Genomic DNA, 10,661 nt, shown 5'->3' on the forward strand with positions numbered 1-10,661 from the left:
AGGCAGGCCTTCTCCAATTCTTCCTCCTTTGGAGCATTGTATTCTGATTTCCTGCTTCCCTGTGTCTCTGTCCTTTTTACAGAACTACCTTCCAGAGTATCCTGCTTGGACATTCTTTGCATTTGCATGTTGACTCCATCACTCTGAGACATCTCCATAACATTTTCCTTAAACAGGGAAATTACTAAAGAGCCCTATGTTTATTATGGAAGGAGTAAGAATGTAGGGTATTGTAGGGGAAAGAGCACCTACCAGCTCATCACTGGGTTTTAGGGAAGCATTTATTCTCACCTCTTAAGAAGAGGCTTGGTTTCATCTATGGCTTTTCTTGGGCGATTCTCTGAAAATACGTTTCTCCTGGACACATTCTCCCCTGTTAAAATGGCTAATTAGAGAGTAAAAGACTTCTGTTGGACAACTGCAACATTCAATGGCATCATTTGGGATCTGTCCACTGATTTCACCTGATGCTGTTACTGTCTCTTGCTCTTTCCAGAGAGGATTTAAAGGATCTTGGATGGTTTAAAGCTTTGTCACTACAACAAGCCTACAGGATCTTCCAGAGCCTAGGGAGGAGCTAGCATAACAAGGGCCTAGACTCCTTCCATTACCGTGCTTTGCATCAGATATTTACTTGGCCTTTTGTGCTGCCCCCTGAATGTCAATTAGCTGAACCAGGCTCATATTCTTAAAAAGCAGGTAAAATGTTCCCCTATGCTGGCCTATAGCCTACCAAATGCCTCTGACCATGCAGCAAGATATCATTTTCAAAGCCTGCAAAGATCAAACAATTCTTCTACAGTTGCTCAGACAGCTGCAGAAAAACTCCACCCCCACCCCCAAGCTAACTTCCTGACCCCAAAACCCAGAGTCTAGTCACCTAGCCAATAGTTTTAATTTTGGGGTTTTGACAGCTATAGAACGCCAGGCTGCAGCAAAGTGGCTTCCAGACAAGGGTAGAGGAGGATGCACAGAGGTTCTGCAGGCTTGCTTACTTTTAATCTACTGGGTTCTTCTGATCCACTTGCTGCTGCTTTGCACACATTTACAGTCTGAGTGCCTTCTCATCCCCACCCATGAAGTTAATCAGTCCCAGGGATGAAAGTCAGCGAGTCAGTCTATTATATGAACTAATCAGCAGGGAAGGATCTGAGTGCACCTTGCATGGTCTCTGTCCCAAACTGGGGGTTCCAGAATACAGAGGCTGACACAGATCTGCCTCTGAATCCGAATATAGATTCAGACTCAAATGGGTGGCACCAAGCTTTGGGCTAAAAGTAAAATTGTGAATGCAAATGAATAAGGGAGAGAAATGGATGAGTATTTTCATGTTGAGAGGTATCACCAAGCTTCTGACCTCAGCTCAGTGGTCTAACCTCATACAACTTAAACCTCCAGGTGTGGAGACTAGCGCTATCCCAGCATGCAATGGGTGGGAGGGCTAGCTTCCCTGGGCCTGTACCATTGCATATAAGTGTGAGTTTTGCTCAAGCCAAAGGCCCTTTTTTCTCTGCAAAGGAGTGTGGGAATACAGGTCATTTATCAAAGAGGGTTTTACGCATGTTTTAAGAATGTAGACTGCAGTGTTTTCATGTACACGTGTAGGTAGCCACTCACATGATATGATTTTAGGATCCAGAGCTTACTTTCTATCCACACTACCTCCCATTCATGAACCGCTGATGCCTGAAATGCCCTCCTGCCCTTACAGTCATTTGGCTTAAAGGTAAGAATATTCCCGGAGGGGATAATACATTAAAGCTCATTAATTATCTAAGGTATCTGTGATTCTGTAGTCAAACTCCTTCTGAGAGCTATTGAGAGAAGAAAAAACAGAGATTTAAGGTGCCTGAGGAGGTATTTTAGAGAGAGAAACTGGTGCAGTGAATTCCCCTCACATTTCTGCAGGAGGCCAGCTCTGGGAGGAAGGAGATGGGAACTGGAGAGGCAGAGAGGGGGGTGGGGAGTAAGGGTAAGAGAACTGGCTGGGCAGGCGTGAACGGCTCCAAGTCCTGCCTTCTACTTCCTGCCCAGTTGCCCCTCATTTCAGCCCGCTTGTCACTGGAGCACAGAGGCCAGACTAGCTATGGTTATTTGTCAGGTGGAGGGGAAGAAGGTGTGGTTTTGTTCTATCGTGGCTTCCTTTGCTACTTGGGTGAAGCTCTTGCAAGTGTTAACTTGCCCTGTTTGTTGGAACTGAGTAGTTGCTACCTAAGCCCATGTATTTCAGCAGACAGAAGAAAAAAAGCATCCCTTTGAAGGGAAGGTGGGTGAAAAAGAAAGCCACATTAAAACACCAGCCAGTGTTATATTTGGGCTTACTCCTATTTGTAAGAGGTTTAAAAATACCCTGGGCCCTTTTCTGCTTTTGCACTTTTTTATTTAGCAGCTTGCCCCCATTTCCAAGCAGCCCCATGTAAAGGGGCTTCTTCCTTTGACTGCTCTTACACCTACTGAGAACTTTTGTATCTGTTCTCTGAAAGATTCAATGGCTCTAGAAACTCCTGGTAGAAGACCAAAGACTCTGGCCCCAACTGGGGAGATCTGATTTCAAACCTGACAAACAATAATTCGTCCTGCCCCACCCACCCCAGCACACGCCCCAATCAAACAAACCTAAACCCACACTCCAGGGGTGTGTCCCCCTCCGAGCTGCCAATTCAAAGTTGATTTAATTGTTGTGAAAGAGTTGCAGAGTGTACTTGTTTGATGTGGGGTGGGGGTCTAGAACAGTTGAGCAAGTTAAGGAACCATGGAGCTCTTTGTAGGAAAGAAAATCCTTTTTGTGTCCTATATAAATGAGTTTTTAAATATTGTGCTCAAAATGGAAAAACAAATGGGAACTGACATCATTAAAAAATGGGTTTAATATGATACGGTGTCACTATAAAAGGAAAACTGAGCAGTTGCAAAAAAAGAAAGAGGAAGCTCTCTGAGCACTGTTATGGAACAAACACCAAGAGATATTAGTTGACAAAAAGCAAATTATAGAGCAATGTGCAGTGAGTAGTCTTCCACTACTATGTAAAATATTTCCCCCCTTTTCACACACACACACACACACACAGATTATCTGAGCTCCACGTGGCAGGATATGTGTTACACTGTCCCCAGCACTCTCGAATGTGGGAGCCCCAGGTCCCTCAAGGGTAACCTTCCCCATAAAGACCTTTACTGGCTTTCTCTCTTTCCCTTTCCCTTCCTCATTCTATCAGATTGGTCACCGCTAGGGAGGGAAACTAGGTGGCTGGGGAGCAGGGATGGAAAAGAGACATTTCACTGTCTATCATTTTGTACTCTTTGCATTTTTAAATGTAAATGTATTGCTTATTGAAAATACCAACACAGTTTAAATTTTTGAAAGTGTGGAGGTTAAAAGCATACTGGAGGAGCAAGCCTGTTTCTGATGGTGCAGATCCCTTCGTGGCAAATCTTGCTGATCCAGCCAGAAACTATCCCAAGGCAGCCTGACAGCCTAATGTCAGTGAGTCCAACCTGCACATTATCCTCTGAGTGTTGTGGCAGCCTCCAAAGCACTCTTTTTAAACTTAAATCTTTCATGCAGAGACCAGTGTCTTAGCAGGCTGGGTCATTTTCACCAGGCTATCAACATCCCATAGCACAAACTACATACGATTGAGTTGGATTTCACAGTTTCTCAATCAGGAAACTTTCTGGGAAGGAAGTGTGGTCATGGTGCTCATACCTTGAGTCATTTGGGAAAGCTCATGGGATCCTAGCTCATTCAAAATAAAACAAAACATACTGATTTTTTCTAACTAAATTTAAGGCCTGTTCAATGCAGACAACTTAAAAAGAAAAATTTTTTTAAAAAAAAGGAAAAAGAAAAAACACACGAGGGCCAGGAAGAAACAGTTAAGATTTTAGAGTGGGTACATTCGGTATTCTGGCACAAAATGTATCTGTCATTTCATTTTCTGAAATGTTAAGGAATGATTTTGTTGACGGCCAGAATGCAGGAAGAGAGACTCAAATGCTTGAGAGGAGACTAACCAAAAACCCAGAGGCTAACTGTTAGGAGGTGGGGATGAGTTACACTCTGCTGCTTCTACTAATTAAATGGGTGCCATCTATTGAGTGCTCGTTACGTGCCAGGCACTGTCTCAACAACATTTTTGATTAAAAAATAAAATATAGGCATACTGAACATTACAAAGAATAACACAATAAACACCCAGCTATGACAATCCTAACTCATTGTTACTTCTTCATCTATAACCCGACCCATGCCAAACTCACCCCACCCCCCCACCACCACAAACACACTTACTATTATTCTAAAGAAAATCACAGGCATTACCTCATTTCATCCATAAAGATTTCAATTAAAACTCATAAAATATAAGGACCAGTTTTTAAGCCTAACCACAATATCAACTTACACCTCAAAAAAATTAACAGCAATTCTTTAAAACTATCAGACCATGTTCACACTTAAGGGACGACCAGAGAAATTAAAACATTAACTGGATGTACACATGATTTTAAATTTTAGACTTGATTTGTTGAAATCAGGATTTAAATAAGGTACCTTTGCATTTAGTTGCTGTCTCTCTTGCCTTTTAAGCTATATTTTTTCTTGAAATTTAATTGTTTAATAAACTGGGTTGTTTGACCTCTAGAGTTACTCACTTTCTGGATTTGACTGATTTCACTCTGACAGTTTTGTTTAAAACATCCCTCTGTTCACTCTACTTCTTACATAAACTGATACTAGATCTAGAAGTTTGGTTTGATTCAGATTTAATCTTGTTTACAAGATTACTTCGTAGGTGGTGATGTGTTCATTCAAGAGACATAAGGTATGGTTGTCTCTCTTTGGGTGATATTAGCAACCATTGATAGTCATTATCTAGATCCGTTATTATACTTAAGAGCTACAAAATTGTGCTATTCCAATCTGCCATTCTTCTTTATTTATTAAGTAGAATACTCACAGAGAGAGTAAAAAATTCTCTTTAGCTGTTGGGTTAACCTGAGATACAGTTGACACATGAAAGGAAAGATAAATGCTTAACCCTTTCCATCTACTTATGAGTAATTCAGGATACTGAGTTGGTTTCCTAGCAACCTCCAAAGGTAACCAGTTAGCTTTTTTCTTCATGAATTCGTGGATTTTAACATATCTGATGTATTTTAAATCACTGTGGTTTTTAACCTCTCTGGTGCTTGAATTTTTCTATCTTTGGCCAGTGGGAGCCCCTTCAAGTTGATTCTTGAGAAATTTTGATATAACTCTGGTAGTCTTTAATAACTTCCTTGTATTCTGGCATGACAACATATCCAGACTTCTTTTGTACATTGTCTGCTTTCAGATCTAAAACATCCATTTTTCCAAAAACACCTGGTTCCTTTTACTAGGAAATGTGATTTAGATGCCACAATCTGGATACCAGCGGATTTTATTGCTGCTGGGTAGGCCTTTTTATGAACAGACCCAGAAAAGCAGTATGTTTTTTTAAAACACATCATAGGTTCATACTAACACTTTTAATTCAACTTTAACAAAACAGCATTTTGCTTCTGTGATTTTTGTATCCTTTTTACTCTTACATGGAAAATCTTCATTTCTAACTTCAATAACAATCATTTCTTGCTTTACATTACAACATATGTAACCATTTCAGGTAACAATACAAACATACCATCATTAAGATTTTTGGTTATTTGTTTTTGCTGTTGTTATTGTTTGTTTTTTGCAGTTCTTTTCTTCTTTACAGTTTACCATGCTAGGGACTTATAGTCTTATGATTGTGCTTTAAATGACTTTTTTATTTTAATCTTTAAGAATTGCTTGTTTAATTTTGATTTTTTTTTTATAAGTATAAAGACATTAACAATGTACCAATGGTGAATATACAAAACGAAGTATATTCAGAAAAGCCTAATTCTATCTCTATCCTCTCTACCCTTTCTCCTTTTTATTTCTTCAGGTAATTATCTTATTTATTTTATGGTTCCTTAAATATCAGCAAATACACACACACATACTTATATCACCCTTCATTAGATAAATGTTCAAATACTATATGCAATTTTCTATCTTAATTTTTTTCACTAAACATTTTATTGAGGTGATCACTCAAAATACCCTTCTTATTTATAGCTGCATAGTATTCCACTGAGTGGATCTTCCATAGTCTACTTAACTAGTTTCTAATCTTTTGCTATTACAGAAAATAATGCAATGTATAATCATGTATAAAAGCCTTTTTCATACTTTTACAACATATCTTTAGGATAGGTTCTTGGAAGCTGGATTACCAGGTCAAAGGGCAAATAAAAATGTAATTTTACTAAATATGTCAAATTTCCATCCATGGTGTTTGTACCACTTTTCATTGCCACACGCCGTGCATGGAAGTGTCTATTCTCCACAGTCTCACCAACAAAATATGTTGTCAATCTTTTAAATTTTCACTAGTCTGATAGGTGAGATAATTGTACATCAGTGAAGTTTTAATATGAGTTTCTGTTATGATAAATAAGGTTGAGTATCTTTTCATATGTTTGAGCCATTTTTTTCTTTTTCTGTGAATTATCTGCTCATATTTTCAGCCCATTTTTCAAAGGTATGTTGCCTTTTTGTTTTATGTTTTTAGAAGCTCTTTGTATATCATGGTTATTGACTCTGTGATGTAAGTTGCAAATATTTATTTCCAGTTCCTATATCCTTTTTAAATATATATTTTGATGTCTCAGATGAAGGAATTAAAATGCAAAAGATTTCAGGAAGTCTCCTGAGGCCATGAAAGAAAGCTACACACATTTCATTGGTATAAAACATAGGTGGGGAGGCTTCCGGTCAAGATGGTGGAATAGACGGTCCCCAGCATCACTCTCTCCCACAAATCAACCAATTTACAACTATAAAAAAGCAATGATAGCCAAGCCAGGGCTGCTAGAGCTCAGGAGAAGAGGAGGAAAGACCTACAGAGTGCTTGAAGATGGGAGAAGCCATGATGAGAGAAAGAAAAAGCCCCTCTGACCATTTCAAATCCTGGCCATTTCAAGGCTGGAGCTGCTGAGTGCAAAGAACAGGAGCTGCTAAAAAGCCACAGCTGTGCCTTTCAGATGAAGTTGCTTGTAGGCAGCAAGGGAGAAGAGGGCCTTGGTGGCCCCCAGGCCAGCAGTACCACTAATAGGGTTCTCATAGACCCACATAAGACCAAGGAGCCACAACGACTAATAAAAAAGGAGCCACTCAGAGGCTGGTGAGTCATCGCAAGGGACCAGAGCATGGCCCGTCCCATGAGAAGTGTTTGGAGCATGGGCAGTGTGGAACATGGGCCCACCAGGGGACCACTGGGGAACAGCAAGGACAGCTGATCTGCCCCCCAATCAGTGTAGGACCACTCAGAGGAGACTGGTCAAGAATATAGAATTGCATGGGGTACAGTTTGATGGAAACAGATAAGGTTGACTCAGGCCCATACCAGTGTTTCTACACAAACGAGGTGCATCAGATTTCACTAGAACCGGAAGTACATCAAAGTCAACCATTAAAACCTGAGCTGCACAAAAAGCCTTCCCTAGGGAATCAGCAGCAAAGCAGCAAATTAGCTCAACCACAGAACTCAAGTACTAGTTCCCACAGGAAGTTCCCCCATTTTAGAAGTAAGAAAAAGACAGCAAATTAGTTCTGGCACAGAGTTTGAGTGGTGGGAACAGCAAATAATTCAACACAGAACTGAAAGAAAAAACAAAAAACCCACAACCAGACACAAAGTTTGATATTAACTAGTAAAGGTCTCATTTCACCAAAGAACACCTATAACAGCTAGAGGGACCAGAAGTTCCCTGGGCTACCAAGCCAGAAAGGTGGGAGGGCTGAGGGTCTCAGCAATGCCCCCTGGCACTCACAACCAATCCTGAGGGTGGGGGCCGAGGGCCATCGCCACACCCCTCTGACAAGCACAACCACCCTGGCAACAGCCACCAAGCTACCACAGGAAGCACCCTGGGCTCTCCCACTCTGGGGAGGTGGGGGGCCAAGGGCCTCAGCCACACATCCCCCACACCTGCAGCCAGCCCAGCGATGACAACCAAGCCACAGCAAGAAGGGCCCCGGGTTCCCGAGCTGGAGAGGTGGGAGGTGAGGGCTTTTGTCACACCCCTAAGATCTGCACCCAGCCCAGTAATGATCAAGCCACTGCTGGAAGCCCCCCAGTCCCCCATGTAGGAATGAGGGGGGTTCCACAGACCTCAGTCCTGCCTCTCCTCCTTCCTCCTTCTTCCATCACATTTCCTTCCCCATTCCCCTCTCCCCCTCCCTCCCAACTTCTCTGCAACAACATCATAGAATGTAAAAAATATATATTAATAAAATTAAGTTAAATTAAAAAAAACAAAACAAAAACAAACAAAAAATAAACCATAGGTGCACAGTAGTTAATAAAGAGGTATATCTCCAGACGCTGGTACTTCGAATCAGACTTCGGAGAGCAGCACGTTTAGACTCAGAATGCCAGAGTCTAGATCTGACTGGATAGTCTCAGGTACATCTCCTCAATGCTTCGTGCCTATGCTTTCCATTTCTGTAAAACACCTAGCGATCACCCTGTTTCCATTTCTATCAAGATCATTTATTCAACAAACATTTCTAGACCCCTTTCATTCAGATAGTGAAAGTCAGGCAAGGTCTCTCTGAGAGGGTGATATTTGAATTAAAACCTTAAAAAAAGAGGGTATGGTTAAAATCTAGGGAAGAGATTTCCAGGCAAAAGGAATACCAAGTGCTAAGTCCCCCAGAGAGAAAAAGCTTGAAATGTTTGAGTAACAATGGGAATAGAGCATAGGTGGCACATCGCATCGGGAATCAAGGTGCAAGTGGGGCAGATAAGGTTGACAGCAGGGGCCAGATTACAAAGACGCTGCCAGCTTGAGGTCAGGAGTTGGGGTTTTAACTGCCTTCTCCTTTTGCCACTGGCTGAGTTCAATTTTTTGTTTATTTGTTTGTTTCCCCCAAGAGTTAGTTATTTGTACTCTGTCCTTCTCTGCTTCCCGCTGCCATTCCCGACCTCAGCCTCTGAGATTTGGAGCACTGTTCTTATGTTCCTGGGACCTGGCACTCTTCTTCCTGGAGGAGAAAAGCAGCATGAATGTTATCAGTTAACACACATAAGCACTTCATCTAACACAGTTACACAAGACTCAATTCATTCTCTACACAGAGAGGAATACATGCTCACACACACTAACACACGCAACTGGGCTTGGCCCAACATGGATTGATAATAATTCCTTGTACATTTGCAAGTTGCAAGTTGCCAAGTTTATCCAGGTACTTCATAAGTTCCTTGTGGGAAGTTTTATTTGTCTTTTGAACCCTTCATAAATTCTTAGGACGTTGTCACATACTCAATAAACATTAGTGGCTGCTTATTTATTAATTAGCTTTGCTTGGAGTTCAGCTATTAAGAAGCCCTATTTCAGCTATCATGCCACTATTGCAGGCAGTAGCAACAATTAGAGAAGCCAAGAAAACTATTCAAAATAAATATTTCCCATGTTTTAGCACCCATCATCCCCCTTCCCTGCAGTCCTCCACTGCTGATAATAAATGAGTCTTTCCCTCTGTTAGGAAACCCCATAGCACCCGGAGAGGGCAGTGAAGAGCTAAATGGATAATTTTACAACCAATTACAAAGCCCACCAGGAGGACAAGAGACCTAGGACAGGATTTCAAGTGGTGACTCTTTTAATGGGATGCATGTTTAATTTGAGACAGTAAATGTTCTGTTTAAGAAATGTGTTTCCTAATCACTTTTTTCTTTGCCTATGAATGATATTCCTTTTCTGATGACTATTTCTAATTAGTAATTTAATTTTTATTCCAACAGACACTCATTCCCACACACAATTGAAGTATATAGTGTAAAAGAAATCTAAAATATAGATGTCTTCTTAGGATCCAATTAATATTTCATAAACGCCTAATAGGTGCCAGGTACTTTCAAAACATTATTTAATTTTCTCCTAGATTAGTTTAATATTCTCAGCAAATATTTATTTAGCACCCACAGGTGCCAGCACTATGCCAGATGCTGGGGGTTTTATCAGTCAAGATGGACTTGCTAACGTTGTGGTAACAGACAACCCCACATCACAGTGATTTAAAGGCAAAATTTATTTCATACACACATTAAATGTGCATTTACTTGGCTGGGAAATTACTCATGTTCTTCATCATCCTCATTCTGGGCCCTAGGATGACAGAGTCATTACTACTGTACATTGCTGGTCAGTCAAGGGAAAAGCTAGGGAGTCTGGAGGGTCCTCCTCTGGCAATAAACTTCTCTGGCCCAGCACTGACACAAACCACTTTCACACAGAACTCATCAGCCAGAACTAGTGGCATGGTTTCATGGTCAGGAAGTACAATCCTACCATGTGCCCAGAAGCAGAGAGCTAGAAATAGACAGTAACCAGCATTAAGGACGTTAGAGGACAGCAAAAGCTTAAATGGCATGGTTCCTGCCTTTGCTGAAGCAATCAATCTGGTTAGGGAGACAGACACATACCAGAAATGTTCAAATACTATGTGCTAAGTGCCAGCGCTGAAGTCTGGGAGCTCGGTGGAAGGGTGGTAAATCTAGAATGGGAGGGGTGGAGGGTATCAAGGCCTTGAAAGACTAAGA

This window comes from Cynocephalus volans, chromosome 3, assembly GCF_027409185.1.
Source record: "Cynocephalus volans isolate mCynVol1 chromosome 3, mCynVol1.pri, whole genome shotgun sequence".
NCBI lineage: Eukaryota > Metazoa > Chordata > Mammalia > Dermoptera > Cynocephalidae > Cynocephalus > Cynocephalus volans.